General features: G+C 35.1%; 1 protein-coding gene and 1 pseudogene across 4 annotated transcripts in view; both read right to left on the bottom strand.

Annotated features, from left to right (window-relative positions):
- CDK14 (cyclin dependent kinase 14) overlaps nucleotides 1-26639 on the bottom strand; it is a 673115-nt gene that overhangs the window by 617172 nt on the left and 29304 nt on the right. The gene's annotated exons all lie outside the window — the stretch shown is intronic.
- On the bottom strand, nucleotides 1635-3141 carry LOC100921008 (annotated as a pseudogene).

The raw sequence follows: 26639 nt of genomic DNA, 5'->3' as shown, positions 1-26639 counted from the left end.
GTGCCAAATAATTTGTTAATTGGTATTAGCTAAATGAAAGATATGTGTAATGTGGGTGAGATAATTCTAACATATGTTAATCATCTATTTCAATTTATCATGTAACATCCACCAAAATTCAGGTGTCCTTTGTGTAATTGAATTCCACATGTTGAGATGAAATCACCCAAGAGCTGCAGTGATCTGAAATCTTATACCCAAAGGTCAAACTGGTCAGGCTCTGTTAGGAACAATTAATCCCAGAGATTCAGTCCCTTCCAACTCCAGTATCCCAGTTTTGACTTACCTAAGCTAAACCTCTGTCAGTTCATCTGCCTAGGTGCTTAATTTATCATACATAATATTTACAAGTCATGGAGAGGAGTTCCAGTGAAAGTGACACAGTGCTAGCTGTTATCAGTTTATCTCTCCCCCACTCTACAGCTAAGCTGATTTTTTTGTATATATTTAATAACATGAGTTCAAATAAAATCTTCACATCATTCATTCCATTATTTCCCATTATTAATATAATGGGAGCTGAGAGTGGAAGAGGTATATGATCCTTATTTTACAGGAGAAATGACTTACTTAATTCACATAGTGATTAAAATAGATTTTAGAAATTCTAATCTTATTTTTTCATCAAATTTTAATCTGTCTTGAGAATGAATGGAAAGTGTGCACAGAACTGTAATGGGTAAGGAAGACTTTGTCATATTGAGGATGAGGCATTTCCTACCCTCAGTGGTCCAGCTACAATTCCTGCAGGGACTGGATGGCATAGGAGTGACCCTTAGAAGAATATAAGAGATCTGGGTTTCAGGCCAACAGAGGAAGGGGGAGATTATCCCTGGTTACTTCTGTTGTAACTCCCTGTGGGAAACAAGTAATAGTCAGGAATGTTGTGCCCAAAGGAATTCATTCTTAGGTCTTGGGCAATACAAGCCCCATTTTCTCTTAGGACTAACAAGTTTCACTTCCTTTTAACTTCTTTAGCAATACTTCTAAGTCAAGAGATACAATTTCTTCTTTCTAATAAAACTAGATCTCTATTGGGAGAGTTAGTTGCCAGAGCCCCTTTATGGCTGTCCCATCCACAATAGGAACAAGATCCACAGAAGGACTCACGTCTCCAACGTAGGCTAGCCTATTTCCCTAAAAGGAAACTTTATGGACTGCTCCTGATCTATAGAAGGACTGGTCTCTTCCAAAAGTAGCCCAACCCTCATCCGCAAGGTCCTTTGTGTTGGGATCATCCAGACGGCTCCTTGCCCCAGAAAAAAAGTGGGAATGTGGAGAGACTTGAAGGACTAATTTTGTTCCTGGTGAAAGGATTCCTTGTAATCTGGCTGTGCATCATGGTACAATATACATATGAAAGAAGCATCTTTTCATTACCCTTGCTGAATGAAAATGATCAAGTCATCGCTATTGAAACATGTCAGAGAAATAAAATGGAATCCGGATCTTTGTGAAGGAAAATGTATAATTCATAGGGTCCTGAATTGAGAATTAGAAGGAACTTCAGAGATCATGTAGTCCAAATTCCACTTTATACAGATGAAGAAACAGAGTTGGACAATAATTTGTCACCCATGTTTTAAGTTAATAGATGGGGTTCACAACTATTTCATCTGACTCAAAATCCAGCATTCTTTCCATGGCTTTCCTAATGATTAGATTTTAGTAAAGGAAGATGAGGAATCAGCCCGACCACAAACACCCTTAAATGAAATGAAGTTAGAATGTTGATTTTTTTTTAACATTTCAATTTTTTTTTTCTTCAAAAGGAATGAGTTGTGTACAGGGGAGTTAAATGCTTTTTGGCAAGAAAAAAAAAACTGCTCTATAACTAACTTATTCATAATCATCATCACCTTCCTCATCCTCCTCATCTTCATCTTCTTCCTTGTCTTTTTCCTCCTTTTTCTTACTTTTCTTAGCCTTGACAACTCCTCCCTTTTTCCACTTCAGGTTTTCCTTTAGTCCCGTTTGCAGCAATACTCTTTTCATATTTTTCCTTCATTTAGCTGCTTTCTTTTCATAAGGTTGCTTATCATCTGCAGCAGTATTATTTCATATTTCTCCCAATTTTTTTTTTGGCCACATCTTCAATAAGACACATCAGGATGCTCCCCTTTGGTTTTTGGACAATACTCACAACAGAATAAGAAAAGTGCAGAAGGAAACCTCTTCCGTGCATTGGGGTCCTTAAACTTCTTTTTTGTTTCTCTTTTAGGTGGTATCTCTTTCATAACGAACCTTATCAGCTTTTACCATGTCCTCAAATTTAACTTTCTCTTTAGCAGACAGTATTTTTTAAAGAAAATTCTGAATTCACAGAAGCATCTAGGTGCTTCTTCTTATGTTTCTCCCAGCAGGCTTGCACAAAGGCGGCATGTGAAGACATTTTCCCTCTTGGCTTCTTAGGATCACCTTTGCCCATTTTGATTATTTTCCCTCGGTGCCATACAGAGTAGCCCGCTGCTTATTTGGCTCTCATTTACCTGGTGCTTTCTCTAGGGAGTTCAATGTACTGCAATGGCTATGAAAACCTGAATCTATTTCTTTTTAATAGTTGCAATCAATTTATTATGAGGTGATTGATTAGGCATCTGCAATAATAAAAGATGATTGATTAGGCATCTGCAATGGTGACTTTCTACACCCATTCAATGCTGATAGAAATGATCTATTTAACAATTTCAGAAGGATTGTACAAATCAATAAGGAGAGCCTTCTGTTCACTTTGAAGAAGTAGTAGAGAACTATATTATCTTATCCTTGAAGGGACAGCCAGAACAATGACTAGAACAGGGAAATTAGGGCTTTGTCCTAGGATGCTAGATTTGCTTCAGATTTAAAAAACATTGAGTTCACTTACAGAAGTAGGAAGTTTATGTAAAGAAAAAGTAACTTTACTCCATTTGGAATCCGCCCCCAAGCCTTTGAAGCTTCCCTCTGGGCTTCTTAGGTCACCTTTGCCCATTTTTGATGACTTTCCCTCAGCGTCATGCAGAGTAGCCCAGTGCCCTTCTCTTATTTATCCCGGCGCTATCTCTATGGAGCGCAGTGTACGGCAATGGCTGTGAGAGCCTGAATCTTTTTTTTTTTTTTTTTTTTTTTAAATAATTGCAATCAATGTATTGTAAGAGGTGATTGATTAGGCATCTGCAATGGTGACTCCAATTTCTCTACCTCTTCAATGCTGATAGAAAGGATCCATTTGACAGTTTCAGAAGGACTGTATAAATCAATAAGGTGTTTGTGAATAATCATCCTCTGGAACCCATCCCAAGCCTTTGAACCTTCCAACTCGGCTTCTTAGGATCACCTTTGCCCATTTTTGATGACTTTCCCTCAGCGCCATGCAGAATAATCCAGTGCCGGTCTGACTCCTATTTGTCCCTGTGCTGTCTCTATGGAGCTCAGTGTATTGCAATAACTGTGAGAGCCTGAATGTATTTTTTCAATAGTAGCAATCAATTTATTATGAGGTGATTGATTAGGCTCCTGCAATGGTGACTCCAATTTCTACACCTGTTCAATGCTGAGAGAAATGATCTGTTTGACAATTTCAGAAGGACTGTACAAATCAATAAAGGTAACCATTCGGAAGCCATCCCAAGCCTTTTGGACCTTCATTGCAAGGAGTTTTTCTCCTTGGATCTTAATCGGCATTCAAACAGATCCTTCCATGTCCTAGTTCTTTTCTTTGGTTCTAATTAGGTCAGCGCTTTATCTTGTAGGATTTCACCTTGCTGCCGGTGAGAGGGATGGCGATCCGGTGAATGGCCACTTGTGCCGTGGCAGTGGAGCCGCTTCCCCATCCACTTAATCCTGAGTGAATCCGGAGGAGAGGCAGGGATGGTCCCCTGCATGCGGCTGCGGGGATGCGAATGTACACTCTATTAACTGAGGAAACGGACTCTGAGGCGTGTCAAATATAATACCTGAGCCCTAAACTGGCAATGGCGTGGAAGTGGCAAAGCCTCTTGATGGAGTCTCCGGAGCTCATTTAGGAACGTCCCGACAGTCTCTTCCTTGAGATCTGGAAACCGGCATTTCTGAGACTCACAAAGATGGTGAATTCCCTAGAAGGGTGGAGTTAATTGTGCTGGTTTTCATCAAAACATAAAATGAGAAAAATCTGACTATTAAGAGTTCCGGGATAGGAGTCAGACACTCTGTGTCTTCAAAGCCCAAGCAAGCCAGGACCGGGCCTGAGAAACTGCCAATGACATCAGACCTGTGTGGAAGTCTTTCTCTCACAAATGTTTAGAGATCCTACATAATATATACTTGCTCCTTCGCCTGCCCAGGACCACAATCCCAATTTCCTTAAAAGGCACAGCTAGCTTTTCCCAGATCCTTCCCGATTACCACTCTTCCCCCTCCCTTCCAAAGCTACCATCATCCTCTTGATTGCCAAAATATTCAGCATTTGCCACGGGTGGCAAAGAACTAGAAACACAGTGGGGAGTGGATTATAAATCATGGTACGGGGATCCCACAGAATATTGCTGCTCAGGAAAATGTGACAAAAACAATAACTCTCAGAGAAGCCCAGGAAAACTTGCATAAAATGATTAGGAGCAAAATAAGTAGAAGCAAGAGAATCATGTAACCAAACTACTACAATTTAAATGGGAAGGGGAAAAATGAGACAGAATAACCATCTAATTAAGTCAATGGTAGCCGTACATGGAGCATGGAGGGGATGTGCTGCCCCACACTCTGCTAGATACCAATAATGACCAAGTCTGAACCCAGAAAAAGTTAAGAAAATATACCTCTCACCTGATTCTGCAGAAGTATGGGATAAGGGATGTGAAAGATTGCTTTTTCTGACAAAGGGCTGATGAACAGATTGGTTTTGCAGAACATTTTTCATTTTTATTTTAAAATCTTTGTTCAGGGGATTAGAGAGTCAGAAGTCATATGGGGTTCATGGAGAGCTCTAGGATCATGAATTTAGAGCAGAATTTTTAAAAGTCATATGGACTAAGCCCTCTCATTTTACAGGTAATCAGAATAAATCTAACTTAAAGAAGAGCCTTCTGATCATCCTGAAGAAGTAGTACAGAATTATACTATCTCATGCTTGAAGGAAGAGCTGGAACAATAACGAAGACAGAAGGAGTAGTAGAGAATTATACTATCTCATCCTTGAAGGGATAGTTGGAACAATAACTAGGATAGAAGAAGTAGTAGACAATTATATAATCTCATCCTTGAAGGGACAGCCGAAACAATACCTAGGACAGGGAGACTGGGGGTTGGTCCTAGGGTGCTAGATTTAGAGGGTTTGGATTTAAAAAGAATGAAACTCTAAGTTCACTCACAGAGAAGGAAGTTTATGTAAAGAAAAAGTAACTTTACTCTTTCATCAAGATAGAAATAGCAAAGATTATCATGGAATTTTTATAGTAAAATATACACAAGGCACATTGGGGTCCAGTTCTCTCCTGCTCTTCTCTGCTTCTACCCCCATTTCTCTGCACAACAGCCTTCTCAATAATTACTTTATACTGTCTTCCTAGAGTCTTTGCTCCATCCCCAACCAAAAGATATAAATGAAAGTGTTCCATGCTGCTTTTCTAAGGAGCACAGATTTTTAGTTATGGTATGTCCCAGGCAGGCCCCAATACCTGGCCATGATGTGACCTATACAGACATTTGACTTAAAATGGGTTCAAAATTATAGCCTTCGTGATACTGAAGGTAATAGTTAGAACTGTATAACAACTTCCATTATACATGCTTGTTTTCACTTGCCTATAATTTTATGAAAAAATTATACTTTGGAAGAGAAATTTTCCATGTTTTATCTCTGTCCAAAGATAAAAGAAGTGCTTGAAAAGCTTTGAATAGTATGATTCAGTCATTTATGAATCAATAAAATCACAGACTGGGACCACAAAAACATTCTGAGCTGTTCTTATGAAAGAGAAATAAGAAGTTCTTCTTTGTCTTTCTGTAAAAGCTTTTCTTCTGCTAAGACTGAATCATGGCGAGGAAGTCAGAGGGAGAGATACAGCAGATAGAGGAAAAGCCGTGAAGAAATACAGATAGAAATAGCTAAGGCGGCAGAAGATGAGTGATGTTTGGACAATGAGGAAGAGAAAAAGAAGAAATAAAATCTCAGTGGAAGGATCACTGGGGAAGGATCACTTAACTGGACATTCCTGATGCAAGCCACTTATATTTTACTCTTCCCTGTGGGCAGAGATTTTTGTTGTTTAGTCATTTTCAGTCATGTCATATGTGATTCTTCATGACCCTATTTGGGGTGTTTTTGGCAAAGCTACTTGAGCATTTTCCTTTTACAACTCATTTTACTGATGAGGAAACCGATACAAACTCAGATAAGTGACTGGCCCCAGGATCATACAGGCTAGATTTGAACTCAGGTCTTCCTGACTCAAGTCTCAGGACTCTGTGGGTCACCTAGTTGCCCCATGGGCAGAGATGGTACCCTCAATCTCAAAATAGCTCTCAGAAGGTGAGAGAAAACATCACTATTATTGGAAAAATACACACTGGCAGATGAGGGGTCTAAAGTCTTTTCTTTATATATTAGAGAAAGGACATCAGAGACACCAGAGCCAGGCTCAAAATTAACTTGAGTACAGGGCAGCTAGGTGGTGCAGTGGATAGAGCACCAGCCCTGAAGTCAGGAGGATGAGTTCAAATCTGACCTCAGACACATAACACTTCTTAACTGTGTGACCCTGGGAAAGTCACTTAATCCTAATTGCCTCAGGGAAAAAAAATTAACTTGAATATGTATTATTATAGAGGAACAAAATGAATATAAATATATACATGCATAATAATATAATATAAAATATCAAATACATAATTAATACATAAATACATAACACTCCACAGAAATATAGATATAAATATATTAAAATTTTTCTGAAAGATTTTTTTCCTCATGGTTGAGCCATACCAAGGAAAGAAAGGAAGAAAGAGCCCTCTTTGTGCCAAAGCTCTTATTGATATTATCTCATTTGATCTTCACAACAATTTTGGGAGTGCTATTATTATCCCCATTTTACAGTTGAGGAAATTGAGGTAAACAGAAGTTAAGGCATCTGTCCAGGGTGACACCAGCCCAGCATTCTATCCACTGCACCACCTAGGTTCCTCAACATAAACCAATATAATAAAAACTGAAATATTACCTAAATAAATTTACTTGTTTGGCTCCATAAACATGATTCTTACAAAGAGTTGCTTTGAAAGCTAAAAACATTAAAATTAATCTGGAAGAATAGAATGTAAAAATTTTCAAGGGAGAATGTATATATGTGTTTTCGTTTGTATATAAAAGAGGCCTATCTATACTAGATATCAAATTATAGCAAAAAGTAGTAATAAACTATTTGGTACTAAAAATGAAAAATGGAAGTCAGTCGGCAGGGCACATTAAAAGCACACAACATATAGAAGTAGCAAAGAGTTTAACATAAAGTTCAATAAGTACAAGGACAAAATTATTAAGTAAGGTCGCATTATCTGACATAAAATGGTGAAAAAACGGGAAAGCAGTTCTGACAGAAATTAGATTGATTAACATCTTATATCATATATGACAATAAACTTCAAGTAAATACATGACCTAAATACAAAAGATATCAGAATCAAATTGGAGGAACAGAGAAGAAAATACTTTCAAAACTGTGGATAAAAGAAGAATTCCTGATCAGACAAGAAAAAGATCACAAAAGATAAAATGGACAATTCTGATTTCATAAAATTGAAAAGGTTTTGCACAAATAAAATCAATGCACTTAAAATTAGAAGAGAAAGAGTTAAATGGAAAAATCTTTGCAGCAATTTTTTTCTGATAAAAGCATGATATTCCAGATATAAAAAGAACTGGTTCAAATAGGTAAAGGTCAGGGGAGCAGATAGGAGTGAAATTATTTCCCAATATACAAATGGTCAAAAGGTATAAGCAGACAGTTTTCAAAAGAGAAAATCCAAGATATCAACAACCATTAAAAAAAAATACTCAAAATCTTCATTAATTAGATAAGTAACAAATTAAAACAACTCAGGTTTTGCCTCACACCCATGAGAATAGCTAAGATAACAAAAAAGGAGAATGAGAAAGCTTGGAGCAATTTTGGGAAAACAGGTATACACAATTTAGTGACTTCTGATTTAATAGACTTAAATTCCAAAGAGATCAAGCAAGGAGGAAAAGGCAAAATGTATGAAAATATGTATAACAGCTCTTTTTGTAATGGCAAAGCACAGAAAACAAAGGGGATCCTCATAACTGAGAAATAATTGTATGGTATATGAATGTGATGGAATCCATTTCACCCTAAAAGAGGAGAAAAGAAGAGTTCAGAGAAACTTAGAAAGATTTATATGAACAGTTAAGTTAAGAATAAGCAGAAGTAGGAGAATTATTTGTGTAGTAATATTTATAAAAGAAACAACTTTGAAAGACTTAACTCTAAATTAGTACAATGACCAGTCTTGACTCTGAAAGTCTGATATTGAAACTATGCCTTCTATCCTTCGGAAAGATGAATAGGCAACCAGGTGGCTCTTGATAGAACTGGGCTTGGAATTGCTGTCCAAAAACGGAAGAAAGGAAAGAAAAGAAGTTCATTGAAGCACTTTTTTTCCTTTTTTTTTTTTTTTAAGGTTATTCATGTACATTCATTTTTAAATATATTTCCACATGAGTCACATTGGAAGAGAAAACAGAATGAAAGAGAAACAACAGGAGAAAGAAAAGAAAAAACAGGAAAAAAAAAAAAAGGTGAAAACAATATGCTTCAATCCTCATTCAGTTTCCATATTTCTCTCTCTGGATGCAGATGGCATTTTCCATCCAAAACTTATTGGAATTGCCTTAGATCACTGAATTGCTGAGAAGAGCTAAATTTATCATAATTAATCATCACCCAATTTTGCTGTTGCTGTGTACAATGTTTTTCTGGTTCTGCTTGTTTCACTCAGGCTCAATTCATGTAAGTCGCTCCAGGCTTTTCTGTAGATCATGTCTTATAGAAAAATATTTTCTCATTATTTTCATATGCTACAACTTATTCAGCCATTCTCCAATTGATCCACATTCACACATTTTCAGTTTGGGGTTTGTTTTTTTGTTTGTTTGTTTTTGAAGCACTTTTTTAAATGCAGAAGAGAACAAAGGAATCATAAATAAACAAAACATCTTTAAAAGTAAAATGTTGAATGTATTATAAACTCAAAAAATCAAGCTTCACCTATAAAGATTTGAAATTTCATACATAATTTTATTTTTCTATTGTATTTTACATATGGAAATCTGATAGAGGGATTCATTAAATTTAGAATTTAAAATAAAAAATGTTAAAGTATTTTAAAATATATATTACTTAGGAAATACAAACAATTTAAAAAGTATTTTATTTTGATAGTAAATAATTTTAACAGTTATTTAAAAATTCTAAATTTCAGGCAAGATAATCTGAGTTTGGATATTTCTATACTTGGATACTTTGGATTGATGTACTCCCTCCAATTCTTCATACCACAACGTCTCCATACTTCCTAATCCCATTCACTTCTTGTTCATGAGCACAAAAAAATCATTTTAACAAATATTGTTCTTCAAAAACAAATTTCATGATGATGAATCAAGAAGCCCCAAAGAGCTAATAATTTTCATCATATTTCTATTTAAAATTGATTCACAAGAAACAAAACTCAAGGAGTGAGGCAGCAATAAAATCTATTACTTTATCTCTGTGTACTAGAGACTACCTGCGCAAAAGCAGGAAATGAATGGAGTTCAATAAACACAAAACAAACATGGTGAAATGAAAAATTAACTAAGAAGCAAATTTGATTTGAGATTTGATTGGATGGAAACAATTGCTAGAGTATCATGTTTTATTCAAAAATTTTTAAAAAATACAAGGAGGGAGGAATAATTATCTATTAAAAAGATAATCTTTGTGCATCCAGAGAGAGAACTATGGAGACTGACTGTGGATCAAAGCATAGTATTTTCACATCTTTTGTTTGATTGGTTGGGGTTTTTTGTGTGTGTTTTTTTCATCCTTTTGGTCTGATTTTTCTTACACAAAATGACAAAATATGGGAATATGTTTAAACGGATTGTAGATGTATAAACTATATCAGTTTGCTTGCTCTCTTGAGAGGGGAGGTAAGGGAGGAAGGGAGAAAAAATTTGAAACACATACATGTCAAGATAATTGTCAACATTCATTTTTGTAGGATTTTGTGTTTTGTCTTAGGTGTATGGACTATATATAGAAAGAGAGACCACCTGGACAAAATAAGGAAATAGATCAGCATATTACAAGTCTGTCCTGAAAGCATGGTGAGTAAGTAATGGGAAGCTCCAAATATTTGGGCATCTTCAAGGAATTCACTTTCTGATAAAAGCAGAGCAGCTAAAAATTTCTAGTTTATCTTACTGACAATTTTAATATATAGGAGAACAAACAAAAGAAATTGTTGCTATGGAACTTCCCAGGTTCCTCTCATGGGTCAGAAGTGATAACTCCATCAAAGAATGTGCAATAGAGAAGGAAAGGAAAACCAGACATAGTCTGACAGATTCTAAATTGAAGATAATTCAAAGGAAGGATAGACTAATGTCCCACTGACTACAATTCTTCAAAGGGATCCAGCACAGAAGAGATAGTAAATTGTCATGAATAATTTTTATTTTAAAAGAATGAAATTCTGAAGATAAAGAATATTCCAATGAGAGGGAAAAGGGAAAGACTTATGTGGATAATTAACTTCAGCAGCAACAACATTCTAAGGCCCTGCTCCAAATATAGGTTAAGCTCTTTTTTTTTTCCATAAAAGGCAGCTAGATGGAACAGTGGATAAAACACTGATCCTGAAGGCTGGAAGATCTGAGTTCAAATTCGGCCTCAGACACTTAATACTTAATAACTGTGTGACTCAAAGTGAGTCACTTAAATTCCAGTTGCTCTGCAAAAAAATTAAAATAAAATAAAATAAATGAAAGGCATTGAAATCACTCTTGAGACTTAACTGGTTCAGTGGACGAAAAGTCAGGTCATTAATGTACATAATCCAAAAGCCAAGACTTCTGACCCCAAACTGTCACGTACCACCCAGAAGCATGGAAGGTATGCCCAACTGAATCAATGCCATATCCTCACTGAATATTCTTGGAATATTTCTTTTTTTTTTTTTTCCTAGAATCCAGCCTGTTTTATGAAATTGGTCTGGGTCAGAAACTAGACCACTTTATATTTTTAAAAACTTCGAGAAAAGAACTCAAGTCAGATACAAATACAAAAGTATATAAAAATTTTAATAGGAATATTGTATTTGTATTGTGAAATATTGTATTCTGAATGATGATTGGAAACAAATTCTAAGAACAAGAAAAGGAGATTTTAAAAACATATCTGGGAAAAGAGGAGACAAAAAAGGGCTAAAGGAAGATGATGGGATGATGATAATAGACAATGGAGATGGGGAGGGGAATAAACATATGTAAAGTGCCTATTATGCAGCAGGCTCAGTGTTAAATCTTTTACAAGTATTAATTCATTTGACCCCTAAGAGGTAAGTGCTATTACGCTCATTTTACAGTTAAAGAAATAGGTAAATAGAGGTTAAATAGCTTGTCCAGGATTATATAAATTATATATATATATATGTATATATATATACATATATATAGTATATATTATATGTTTATATAATATATATATTATAAATAAATTATTATTAAACTCAGACCAGCATTCTATGCACTATGGTACCCACCAGCTGCTAAAGAGAAGTCAGAACTATTCAATTCTTGCATTATTTTTTCTACCAAAAGAATGATTATTGGAATGAAAAAAATCAAAATAAAAAATGGCTAATAGTGAATTAAAAGGCAATGTGTTTAAGTAAATAAGAGAACACAGCTGCTCTTGATTAAATTCAAGTCATTGAACCCAGATGAACTACATTCCAGAGAATTGAAAGAACTAGAAAATAAGATCGTTGAGCAATTATCAGTAGTCTCCAAAAGACTGTAAAAAATGGGGCAGTTAGGCGGTGCAGTGGATAGAGTACCAGCCCTGAAGTTCAAATGTGGCCTCAGTCACCACTTCCTAGCTGTGTGACCCTAGGTAAGTCACTTAATCCCAATTGCCTTAGCAAAAAAAAGAAACAAAAACAAAAACAAAACCTCAGATTGCACAAAATGGGAGAGGTGTCCCAGGACTGGTAATATTCTCATTTAAAACAAAAAAGTATGGACTATTTTGCATGACTTCAATTCCTACTAAAATTCAAAACAGTAAATAAACAACTACACAAAGAAAGAATGAACCATAGCAGTCACTCAGGTCAATCCAGAAAGACCTCAATTTTTGTGCTTGTTAGTAGTGTGATTAAAAGTTTTTTTTTTTTTTTTTCAATGAATCAAACCAAAAAACATTTGTAAACTGCCTGCTATGTGCTATATATTATGTTAGGTGTTTAGATGCAAATAGAAAAGAGTATTAATATAGATATAGACATATACTTATTCCTAATTATAAGTGACACCAAACTAATACTTCAAATGTCAGAAAAAGGGTCAAAAAGATTTCAACAGATCTTTAAAATTTTTAAACTTTAAAAATTGAGTTGTAAATCTAAGAATGTCTAATTGAACAGAGGTTAAGTCTTACTTTGGGGTTCAAAATCTCTTTTCACAAGTACAACATTGGGGAGATGTGGTTAAAAACAAATTTGTCTGAAATGGCGCTTTTAGTGGATTATAAACTCACTTTGAGTTAGTGATACTTTGAGTTTTCTTCATCCATTTGGATAGTTAGATTAAATTCTTTTGAGTAATTAGAACATAGCTCCTTTATTTATTTTTAAAATAACAATAGCTTTTTATTTTTCAAAATACATGCAAAGATAGTTTTTAATATTCACTGTTGTAAAACTTTGTATTCCAAATTTTTCTCCCTCCTTCTTCTTCCCCCTCCCCTACACAGTAAGTAATGCAATATAGGTTAAACATGTGCAGTTCTTTTCTAAATATATTTCCACATTCTGTGCAAGAAGAATCAAATAAAAAGGGAAAAAATGAGAAAGAAAAAAAAAGCAAATTAGCAATAATTAAAAAAGGTGAAAACACGATGTTTTGATCCACATTCAGTCTCAACACTTTCCATCCCAAGACCATTGAAACTGGCCTGAATCATTTCATTATTGAAAAGAGCTAAGTTCATCAGAATTGATCATCATATAATCTTGCCACTGTCGTGTACAATGATCTCCTGGCTCTGGTTCTACTCATTTCACTCAGCATCAGTTCATATAAGTCTCTCTAGGCCTTTCTAAAATCATCCTGCTGGTCATTTCTTTTAGAACAATAATACTCCATTATATTCATATACCATAACTTATTCAGCCATTCCCCAACTGATGGGCATTCGCTCAATCTCCAGTTCCTTGCCACTACAAAAAGGGCTGCAACAAACATTGTTGCATATGTGGGTCCCTTTCAGATACAGACCCAGTAGAGACACTGCAAGATCAAAGAGTGTGGAAGCTTTAATAGCCCTTGGGGCATAAGAACATAAGTCTTAAATCTCATTAGGAGGAGCTACAGTGATCTGAGGATTAGAGATCATTTAAACTATCATCTACAGACTGGAATGTCTGGTAGAGTTCATCATCTATATAAAATTCCTATTCTATATAGAAAATTAACAGTATAGTTTCTTTGACAATAGCAGTCATTTGTGATACATATATATATATATATGCATATAAAAATCCTTGTGTTACACCTTTTTCTTATTGAATAAAGATGTCTTATTCCATATCTCAAAGAAACATAACAATGAGCTTTTCAGGCCACCAAGTAATTTGTCACTCTATTTAAAAAAAAAACAAAACCCTTTAAATTAAAATTTAAAACTCCCCATCTCAGCTCCATCATCTTTATTAATAAAGTTTTCAGGCCTTTTTCTAGTTGGATTGACCTTTAACGATGTTTTGTTGTCTCCTGTGAAGCTTTCCAGCCTGATGATCTTTACCTCCTGATAGTTCTACCCCTTCAATCAAATTGGCTACTATTTTCTCCAAGCTATTGACACTTGCTATCATTATGTCTGGTTCCATTTTTGGTGGTGAAAGATCTCTCATTACAAGCACTAGATCAGTATGTACAGACAACTGATTTTTCTTTACTGATCCTTAATTCTCCTTCATTTCTTTTCATGTAATGATTATGTAATTTGATGTGTCTCACGCTAGACCTAGTTACAATTTTTTGGGCTGTTTTTGAAGCTAATTTGTTGTTGTTGTTTTTTTTCCTACTAGTGATGAGAAGTCTCCAAAGAAAATTTGGAATTTTATAATTCTCTTTTTTTCCTGTTTGCTTTTTCTCATCTGAAAAGCTATTCTTTGGGGGTAGTTTCTTTGTTTCCTTTCTCTTCTTCCTCTATGTATATGGTATATATGTATGTATGCATACATGTAGGTAGGAATGTATCTGGAGGCATATTTATCTACATGGATGTGGAAAAGCGAGGCTTTTTCATGACCTCTCACGGGGATATTTCACAGGAATCTAAAAGAATTTTTAACTTTAGTATAACAAACTATCCTTTCTATCAGTAACAGTGGAATCCCTCCCTTTGAACACTAACATTGCCATCTCCAGTATCTTGGATGAGGAAGTAAAAAGAGTACTATAGAAACCAAAAAAGGGAAAAGAATTGGGATTAAACCAAATTTAAACAGAGGAGTCAGTGCTGAAGGTAACTTGAATCTGAAGGGATAGCTCAAAGGAGAAAGATTAACAAACACTTGAAAAAAAAAGCATCTTCCTTAGACAATACTGCTAATGAAGAAAGGTGCTGGGGGAAAAAAGTATGAATAACTCTGGCTCCAGATAATCTATTTTCCTATATATACAAAATCTTTATGAGAATAACCTTCACAAACGAGCAGGGCCAGAAGATCCTTATATACTTCGACAATACTATATGATGACCAGTTCTGATAGACCTGGCCATCCTCAGCAATGAGATCAACCAAATCATTTCCAATGGAGCAGTAATGAACTGAACCAGCTACACCCAGAGAAAGAACTCTGGGAGATGACTAAAAACCATTACATTGAATTCCCAATACCTATATTTATGCCCACCTGCATTTTGGATTTCCTTCACAGGCTAATTGTACAACATTTCAGAGTCCGATTCTTTTTGTACAGCAAAATAACGGTTTGGTCATGTATACTTATTGTGTATCTAATTTATACTTTAATATATTTAACATCTACTGGTCATCCTGCCATCTGGGGGAGGGGGTGGAGGGAAGGAAGGGAAAAATTGGAACAAGAGGTTTGGCAATTGTCAATGCTGTAAAGTTACCCATAACCTGTAAATAAAAGGTTATTAAAAATAAAAAATAATAATAATAATAAAGAGAATAACCTTCACAACCATCCAGGATATGATGAAGGTGAGAGGAAAGAATAAGAAGGCTTTCACAGAGGATATGTTATAGCAGCCCATGTCATTACAGTGAACACAGCTATTGCAAAAACAAAACAAGATTCAATGTCCTTAGTGTTTTCTGACTACTAGAAAGCATTTACTTCTGCACAGTAAAATCTTTTCTTACAGCCTCTCCTCCAAGTATTTCCTATGCATATCTATGTCAAGGGAATTTGTTTAACAATTCTCTGAGGATAAATATCAGTCAAGAAACAAAATAGAAAGTCTTATGCTCATCAAAGTGTTTGCAGAAGAATGTGCAAAGCAGGTCAAACCAGTCTTTGAGAGGTTATTGTTAAATTTTCAATAGGAGCATTTACATCTTAGAAATAAGTAAACCCTATAAATCAGGGCTTGACTTATTATGTTATTGATTGTCTAAACTTAAGAAAGCGAGAGAGGAAAATGCTAATAAAGAAAGATTAAATTTAGAACTGTGTCCTATGTAGATTTTTTTCCCCTAGAGAGCTGGTAGTTAAACATTTACCAGCATACCCTTGGGTATTTGTTATTGTAATGGAAACTGTTCAGTGCATAAACAAATGAAAGAATTCCCTATATCCTCTAGCTATGCTTTCTTTCTTTTATTTATTTATTTATTTGTGGGGAGGTAATTAATCCTGGCATACTTTTATTTTTAATTTTTTTCCATTTTTAAGCATTTTTATCTAAAGTTTTTAGCTCTAAATTCTATCCTCTCTTCTTTTCTACTCTCCCCCTCCCCCAGACAGTAAGCAATCAGGTATAGGTTATACATGTGCAATTATATAAAACATTTCCATGTTAATCATTTTGTATAAAAAAACTTGTATGAAAGAAAAAAAATGAAAAAAAAAGAAGTGAAAAATAGCATTCTTCAGTCTGATTCAAACAATTTTAGTTTGGACAGTGTCCATTGGGATCATCTTGGGTCATTGTGTGGCTGAGAACAGTTAAATCATTTTCAATTCTTCATCCAACAATATTATTATCAGTAGGTCAGCATTTTCTTGGTAGTGTTCACTTCATTAAGTCTTTCCAGGTTTTTCTGAAATCTGACTGCTTATCAATTTTTATCACTAAATGCTATTTCATTACAACCCTATACAGATTATTTAGCTGTCCCTCAATTGATGGACGTCATCTTGGTTTCTAATTCTTAGCCACAACAAAAAGAGCTGCTATAAATATTTTTGTACAAATAAGTCCTACATATTTCCTTTTTTTGTATGTCTTTGAGTTATAGACCTAGCAGTGGTACTATTGGATCAAAGGGTCACATTTTTATAATCCATTGGGTATAGTTCCAAATTGTTCTCCAGAATGATTGGATCATTTCATAACTCCACCAATAGTATTTTAGTGTTCCCTCCAACATCCAACATTTTGTTTTTTATCATATTTATCTATACCTTCTTGAAGATGATATTGTGCTAATTTCAGATCTTCCTTTGTTTGAATCAAGATTGTAATGTAATCACTGAGCCCCTCTGATCCTTCAATATATCCCATCTACAGAAATGAACAATTGCATTTCTTACTTAGTTTTTTTCAATTACAAAATTTATTTTCTTTTCATCTATATCTCTTCCTGTCACTGAGACATAAACACACAAAACACCCTTCTAAAATATATATATATATATATATATATATATTCACCATGCTGAAAGACATCCTTCTTCTTCTGCATGTTGAACCTATCAATCATTTTGCTGTCGGAAGGTGAGTGATATGTTCTATTATTGGTTCTCAAGAATCTTGGTTCTTTCAAAGCCACAGGATTGTTGTGAGAATCAAATAAAATTATGCATTGAAAGCACTTTGTAAACATTAAAGCAATATATATATATATATATATATATATCATTCATTCCTATTAATTATTTAGTTAGCTATCTGTCCTGTCATTGTTCTGTTTCCTATGAAGTCTGTCACTGGTTTATTACAAATTAGTTTCATTTACATGAAATACACACAAATACTTTTATACTATAGATGGACCTGTAATGCATAAGAGGAAGGGTAATATAGGGGATAAAATAATGGACTCAGAGTTGGAAGACCAGCCTCTGCTGAATTCTGACTGTGAACCCTCAGGTCAAGCTCTCAGCAACCTAGACAATGTTCTAAGACTGTAGATTGGAGAAGATAGTAACTTTTATTGGGAGAGGGACTTTCTTTCTCTGGAAATTTCCAATACCAATCACAGGAATAAATCAAGCCCTATCCCTATACTGCATACAATTGGGTTGAGGGTGGGACGCTCTTTCAAAAGAATGTGGAAAGACTAGGGGATATTCTTAAGTGTTCCAAAAGTCTTAGCGTGATTTTAAGCTATAAAAGCTATTGGGTTTTAAAACTCCACTAAGACTGTTAGAACACTGAATTTCCTTTGGTCAGTCGGTACTACTACTAAGCAATACCCCCATATTTGTCAGACAGAGGCAAAGTTTCCATACAAATAAATTTAAATCACTACTTTTTGTAGTAGTAAAGAACTAGAAGGAAAGTGTGTGTTTTTCTTGGGAAATGGTTGAACTAATGGTGTTCTATAGGATGGAATAGAATGATTGTGCCTTGAGAAAGGATAATTATACAGACTGCAGAAAAACTTGAAATATTTGCATGATAATGCATAGTAAAGAAAACAATTAGTAACACAGTAAACATCATAAAACAACATAGCAAAGGAAGCAACTTAAACGAGAATATTAAACAAAAATAACAATTATTAAATAAAATTAAGCAATTAACCATATTTAAATATATACTAAAGAATTAACAGAGGGCAGAGTCAAGATAGTGGAGAGTAGACAGGACATTGCCTGAGTTCTCCCTGATTTCCCTCAAAATCATTGCCTCTGAATGGGTTTTGGAGTGACAGAATCCATAAATATTTAAAGTGTAATAATTTTCCAGCTTAAGATATCTTGGAAGGACTACAGGAAAGGTTTGTCTCATTGTGCAGGAGGGAACATGGTCCAGTGCAGTCACAGCTCAGAGAAACCTGGAACAGGGAGGCTCGGTATAGGGTAATCTAGCAGGAGGCTCTAAGTCAAAATACAGCAGTGTTAGTTATTCTGTCCTGGTTCAGAAGGCCAGGGATCAGCAGACTAGCTGTGAGACCTTCAACACAACCACAAAGGCAAATTGTGAGCCTCCAGATTGCAGCATAACATCTGGGACTCGACCAAGACTACCCAGCACAAGGGAAGCCTGCAGTACTACCAAGCCCCAGCCCCAACCCCAATCCCAGCCTAGGAAAGTCAGTGAAAGTCCCTTGCAAAAGAGCTTGGAACAATTCCTTTGTCCCCAAGGAAAAGTTCAGAAAAGATCTTAAAAGAGAGATAGAAGAAAAATGGAGGAAAGAAATGAGTACTAAGCAGGAGAAATATGTAGGTTTGGGGAAAAAAGTCAACAGCTTTTAAAAAAATGAAATTCAGAAATTGACTGAAGAAAACAATTCCTTAGAAAATAAATATGGCAAAATGGAAAAAAATATACTGAAGAAAACAACTTCTTAAAGAATAAATTTGGCAAAGTGGAAAAAGAAAACAAGTCCTTGAAAAATAGAATAGTCAAAATGGAAAAAGAGAACAATTCCTCAAAAATAGAATTGACAAAATGGGGGAAAAAACCCACTGAACAAAACAACTACTTTAAAAGCACCATTGGTCAAGTGCAAAAGGAGGTAAAAAAAGCTAATTGAATAAATAACTCACTAAAAATTAAAATTGGACAAATGGAAGTGAATGACTCAATGAGACATCAAGAATCAGTCAAGAAAAAAACCCAGAAATGAAAAAAAATAGAAGAAAATGTAAAATACTTAATTGGAAAAACAAGTGACCTGGATAATAGATTTAGGAGGTACAATCTAAGAATTACTGGACTACTTGAAGGCCATGATGAGAAAAAGATCTTTCAAGAAATCATCAAGGAAAACTATCCTGATATCATAGAATCTTTATGATTTTTTATGAAAAGACCAGAGTTGAACAGAAAATTTGATCTTTAAGTACAAGACTTAAGAGAAGCATTAGAAGGTAAAAAAGGTTTTAAAGGTTAAATGTTTACATCCCTACATGGGAAGATGATTTGTAATGAGAACTGTATCTTTGTCAGGATAGGAAGAATGGGTATACCTAGGAGTGTGTATGTATAAATTGACTTTTATATGATGATATAAAAAAGAAATTAGGGATAAAAAGGTATTGTATGGGAGAAGAGGAAAGGGAAAGTAAAGTAGGGTAAATTATATCACATGTACAGGCACAAAAGACCTATTATAGTTGAGGGAAAGAAGAAAGAGAAATGAGCATTATTTGAACCTTAATCTCCTCGGATTTGGTTCAAAGAGGGAATAACATATAGTAACAATTATAAAGCTATATCAAATGGTAGTGAAAATCAATAATAAAATCATCAGAATACAGAGACTAATTATGACTTCAGAAAATTGCTGGTAAAACATCTGTTTCTCCCTTCCTTATAGAGGACGACTTTGAGTATAGAATAAGACATGGCATCAGACTTAACTAAAGGATTTATTTGATTTGTTTTGCTTAACTATATTTGTTACAAAGTAGGGTTCCTCTGGAAAGAAGGAATGTTTTTGATGTGTTTTTTTTAAGCATCAATAAAATATTTTTTGAAGAAGAGAAAAAACAGAGAATCCACAAAAGAAAAATGAAATTGATTCAGCTGACAAAAAGTAAACATTAGGAATGTTATGAAGTAGACAAGGGGGACTGACCAAAGGGAGCCCAGTTCTCAAAGCATGTTCAGGGACTTATGTCTGTTGACAGCCCACATAAGAGACTTGGTGAGCTTGATTGCCTAAGTGCATGCTGGTCCTGCTCCCAATTTAGAGCATATGTATTGTTTTCTATCCACTTAATACATAGTGAAGAAAAGTCTTTTAATTGATCACTAAGCTAGAACTCAGAAAGTGTACAAAGACTCCAACTGGAAGCTTGAGCTCTTTCCCCCTGACATTATTTGAGTGGGAAAGAAGAAATGAATAAAAGCCCTAGCTGGTCACCATGTGGCTTTGAACATATGACTTCTTTTGCTCTCTCAGTTGTGTTTCACAAGGTCTTGGGTGAATGAATGTGGAAGACTGAAAAACCAAAGATCACTGGAGCCACCAGAAGTCTCCCAGCAGAACTGTGGATGCCATTTTGACCCAGCTCAATTGAGGACTGACCCAGCAGCTGAGACCTTGGGATATGATTTATCCACCAGATAAGCTGCACCTAGTGAACTCAGTGATGGGAATAAAGGTAGTTAAGGGAGTAAAGGTAGTAAAGGGAGACAAAGGGAGACACAGTACCCCAATTCAGAGAAGGATATTTTCATAGTTCTTGTGCTATCTCTTTTTGTCTATGTACCTACTATCTTTTTTATTAAATAACCCCTTGTAAAAAGGCCATTGATGTTTGTTGTTTATACTTTTGAAGAGCTATCAGTTGGTTAAATGACATTAGAGATATAATTGGTACTGGGGCAAATGATATTGAGGTTCTAGTCACTCATGATTATATTGGAAGAGTGCATCAGATGGGATTCAAGCCAATTGTATGGAAAGAATCCCATAATCTCTCAAGGGTACTTGTAGAACCTAAGGAATATAGAGCTAGTCATGTTCTGGAAACAATATACTAGTATGCTTTTGGGTCTGGAGATTAAGTCCAGGCTTACTACAGATGGAAAAGTTAAAAAAATATATTTTTATTTGGTGAAGAGGAAGTAGAAATTTGGGAATTTGGGAATTCTTCTCCAAGGAATTAATTCAATTCTGTTTTAGTTCCTAGGAGAACGTAGATTATCCTCAAATAGAAATGTTAAGCTGGTTTTATCCTATCCCCAAAGACAATTAGAAACATCCTTTCTTGGCACATTTCACTATCTCCTTTTGCAGTGCTCACAAATGAACATAAGCAAACAGGTGTATGTTGACTTAGACTGGGGGAATCTTATCAAGTTCTTCACAGAATCTCTCTGCTTCTTTAATCTCTACCATGAATGTTAGGGTGTAAGGCAGGATTTTCTTCCTGGTGGTCTGTTTGCCGATGGTAATTGCCAATATGGCAAAGAAAGATAGCCACTTGTCCTGGGAAGTCACACTTAACTGCTTTGGGGTACAGGATAAAACGAATTCCTCCAAATCTTTCCCCACTCTGTGAGACACTGCATTCCATTTATATGCAATCTTGTTATGTCTTATGGCTTCATTTATAGCAAGAATGTCAACATGGGTGTGGTTCAGTTCCTCACTTTACACTGGACAAAGATCACATGCTAAGAGGCTCACCAGTTGGGTCGATATTGACCTAAGAACAGGGTGATTTTTAGTATGGCCTGCTCCATTTTCTGGTACTCTTCTATAATCATTGCAGAATGTGAAAGGGTTCATGTAGAATTAAAGCCATTTTATGTTTTTGTACATTTCATGGGTTACCATATTCTCTTCCCAACACTCAGTCATCACTAAGGGGTCATCACTCTTATGATGAGCATCTTCATCCTTAGCTAGACTGATAAATCAGCCCATCAGCAATCATGTTAACATTTCTTGAATAACACACATATTGATGGAGCTGGATGCAAATCTTTCTAATTTATCAGAACCCACCAAAAACTTGTGGCCTTTCTCCATAATCTCTGAAAAACCAGTTACATCCATACCATAATTAAAAGGGACTTAACCTAGTACTTATCAAGTACAAAGACAGACTAGACAAGGACCACTCCAATTGAGTAGAAGTCTATTTACTAACATTATAGTGTTGCAAATAAAAAACCCCAAGAGGCAGAGTTTTTGGGTAATTAATAATCAATTTGCTAATTAGGCTAGCCTGAAATCAATAAACTGATGGTCAGTGGTTTCTCTCAGTAACCAAAGATGCCAAGGGAGACTCTGAAATACCTTAAATCACTACTGAAAGGGAACTCCCCTGACTAACCCCTAATTGGAGGATATTTAATGAGGAGGCAGTCTAAAAATCTTCAGTTCCTTCTGTTAAGAATAATTTGACCACCAGACAAGATTCAACAGCCTCAAGGAATCTGGGCAAAGGAAACTATTTCCATCTGCACCTCTCTGACGAGTTTTCTCTTTCATGAGCTGAGTTGCCCTAAACTCAAATGAAGGGGATGAAAGACAGGATACCTTCCCAAAGACTCAATGAGACTCGATTCTTTTTATACTCCAACAGAAATTATGTTTCCCATTTGGGTCAGATCCTGACCAATTTAGTTAAGGAGCAAGTCCCTTGAGAGTTAGAAGCAATCATTCAGCCATGCCCTTCCAAGACTGACTGACATTTTCAGAAGTTGGGTTTTAACAAAAATGAAAGGAAAGGGGTAGGTCATAAATTAATAGCTATTATTATCATATTATTATATTAATTTCCCTCAATAGAGAATGGTAAGAGATTAGCTACTTATTTTTAGAGTTATCAAAAGATTTTTATTAGTAATGTAGTACTTTCAAGACTTCCTCTATAATTCTCTAAAAATATTTTAATCTCTATAAAAATAAACTTGTAAAGCAGTATATTATTACAGTGCATTTACATTATATAAAAAACACAGATTTGAAAATATACTTATTCAGTCATTCCCACCAGGAAAGCTTAAGTACAAAGTGGAATACAGTTGTAAACTACATAATCAGAGGAAGTGAAGTTTTATACAACTTCAGATTTATTCTTCATCAGAGTTCTTCTCAGTGTTTTACAAAAAAACAGGCTTTGATGATGCTGAAGGAGACAGTCATTTCTTTGCCTTTTTCCTCTTCCCCAGTGCTGTTTTCAAATATTTTGCATTCTTTGTATTTTTTTGTTCAGAAGATGGTGATGGCAATAGGAACACAACCAAGAAGTCAATGACTTTTCCCACTTTTGATGATGTCAGTCCTCTATTAAGCATATTTGTAAGGATATAGCTTGCCTCATCATTGAGAACAAAGTTTATGATTCAGACTGGTTGAAGGATTGTTTAATGGTGGACATGTACTTAACTGTTTTTAACTTGTATTTTTTTTGTTAAATTTTTTCCAATTATTAAGAATAATTTTACCCCTCATCATAAAGAAAAATAGAACTAGTGTAACAAATAAGCATTGCCAAGCAAAATACAATCCCACATTGACCATGTCCAAAAAGGTATATCTCATTCTGTATATTTCTCTGTTTTCTATTCATAAAAAGGTCAATACTACTAGTCATTTTGATGATCAGAGTTCTTAAGCCTTTCAAAATTGTTTGCGTTTTTATTTTCTTTTTTTAAAATTTTGAAAAGTATTTTATTTTTCCAAATACATGTAAAGATAGTTTTTCTTCATTCATTTTTGTAATCCATTCATTTTATGTTCCAGATTTTTCTCCCTTCCTCCCTTTCCTCCTCAAGGCAGCAAACAATCTGATATATGGGCAGTTCTTTTAAACAGATTTCCATATTCATCATGCAAGAAAAATCTGATCAAAAGGGAAAAGAGAAAAAAACAGGCAAAGAAATAACAGCAACAATAAAAAAAAAAAGATGAAAATACCAGGGTTTGATCCACTTTCAGTCTTCATAGTTCTGTCTCTGGATGCAGATGGCTCTTTCCATCACAAGTCTATTGCACTTGCCTTGAATAACTTCATTGTTGAAAAGAGCCAAATCCATCACAGCTGATCATCACATAATCTTCTTGTTTCTGTGTACAATGTTTCCTTATTCACTTCACTTAGCATCAGTTCATGTAAGTCTTTCTGGGCTTTTTGAAATCAGCCTGCTCATCATGTCTAATAGAACAATAATATTCCCTAACAATTCATATATCATAACTTATTCAGTCATTCCCCATCTCTGATGGGCATCCACTTTATTTTTAGTTCCTTGCCACTACAAAAAGGGCTGCTACAAACATTTTTGCACATGTGGGTCAAAATTAATTTGTTTTTATGATATTGTTATTATACAAATTGTTCTTCTGGTTTGGCCATATTATCCATTTTAACCTGATTTTATATTTACCAAAAAAAAAAAAAAAAAAAAAAAAAAGGTAAGGGAGGTCCCATTTTGGGTTATGTCCCCTAAGCCCCACAGATCTCAAGGATGGCCCTGTCTTCTTAAAACATATCCTCATCCATACATTTTTTTCCTTTTATCCTTCCTGTTAACCTCAGAACAAGAGATTTTCCCTTCCTGTCTAAAGTTAACCTGTACACTGAACATCTCTCTGTATATTGACCTTCTTCATTCCCAGCTGCTCTATGACCTTGCTTCCAGAAAACTCCTTTCTCTTAAGCTCTTTCTGATTGTTCATCTTTTTTTCCTTCATAGGGTCCTTTTTATCTTCCTTCAAAGGTAGGATACTTGACCCTACCTTTTTAAAAATAGATTTTTAGAGATTTGTGTTCTTTCTTTTTGTATCCCTACTCTTTTAAGAAAATTATCCCTTCAAAAAATGAAAGTTATCCCTTATAACAAAGAATCTTTTTTAAAGAGGAATATTTTGAAAATCAGCAAAATCAACAAATGTACATAAAATATATCATTACAAACAGTGTTACACACTGATGGACCCTTTCTCTCTTTTTAAAAATAGATATGTCAGTTGACAAACTATTCTCTGTTTAAATCTGCCCCTTTACTGTTGTAGATGAACCAACACAGTAGAGTAGAGTCAGGGCAAGAGGCAGAGCATCTACCATAGATTTTCACATTTATCTCAGCTTTTTGGATTTTAGCCTTAAGAAGGAACCATAGTACTGACCCAGAGTGATTTTTTGATTTATACCACTATGGATCTCAATTTGATCTGGTTAAGAAGATTGCTTTCTCCAGCTCCCAAATTTGCTCTTAAACTTTTCCCACTCACAATCCCTTTCCACCAGAGATAATTTATTTTGCAGCCCTGGGTATATAGGCATAGGTAGACAAATCAAATATTTACTGATAATAAATCCTAAAGAAATTTATTTAAAAACAATTCTTTGGAATACATATAATTTTACCATTAATCAGAGACCAAATCAAATTTGCTCACTGAGATGAATGTGCTTGTTTATTTTTACATAAAAAATTAAATCTTGGTGGAATATTTGATACCTTTTACGGATGCCAAATTTTTCACAACCCCCACATTCAGTGATGTGACTACATATAGGGTTATGACCCAACAGTTTAAGAAGCTTTGAACCAGAGCACCCAATGGTTTCTCCCAGACCAGGATCCTACAAGACCCTTCCAATTATTATCAAAGCTTTTTTGGTCTCCCTACTGAGTATATTCTGTCTTTGATCACTTTCTTCTTCATTAGCTTTCTTAACATGCCCTTAATAAGAGTGTGGACCAAGTTTCTCCTAACCCTAACAGCTTCTACTTTAAGACAAGTCTCATTGTTAGAATGAGGGCGGCTAGTGCAGAGTGCAGTGTCAGACCTGGAGACAGGAAGTCTCATCTTCATGGGTTCAAATCTGACTTCAGACACTTAATTGTGTGATCCTGGGCAAGTCACTTAACTGTTTGCCTCAGTTTCCTCATCTGTAAAATGAGCTAGAGAAGGAAATAGCAAATCATCCTAGTATCTTTGCCAAGAAATGAGGTCTAGAAGAGTTGGGCATGACTGACATAATGGAACAACAATTGTTCAGAAGCTTTCTTTATATTGAGCCTAAACTGAGCTTGCAAGATCCAGCAAAAGAGACTGATGAGGAGGAACAGTTAGTTAAGTAGGAGGAGAACCAAGAGAGAGCAGAATAACAAATCCCCAGAAAAGTAAGAGTATCCAGATCAATAGCATCCAAAGTTTCATAAAGGTCAAGGAAGATAAGGATTGAGAAAAAGCCACCAGCCTTTCAAATTCTTGGTCATGTTCTTCTCTTAGTCTTCTCTTCTCTAAACTAAACATGCCTTTGTTCCTTTAACAAATCATTGTATGGGCATGGCTCCCGGTCCTCCCATCTCTAATCCTAATTATCCTCCTCTGGGTGCAATACAGCTTGTCAATGTCCTTCCCAAAATGTGGGTCTAAGAAATTAATGCAAATATAATTAATACAATTGAATACAAATTTAAATATGGCCTGAGCAAAGCAAACTACAGAAGAATTATTACCTCCCTTGTTATGGACACTATAATTCTATT

The sequence above is a fragment of the Sarcophilus harrisii genome, chromosome 5 (genome assembly GCF_902635505.1).
Source record: "Sarcophilus harrisii chromosome 5, mSarHar1.11, whole genome shotgun sequence".
NCBI classification, from domain to species: Eukaryota; Metazoa; Chordata; class Mammalia; order Dasyuromorphia; family Dasyuridae; genus Sarcophilus; species Sarcophilus harrisii.
This window is presented reverse-complemented; position numbering and strand designations above follow the sequence as displayed.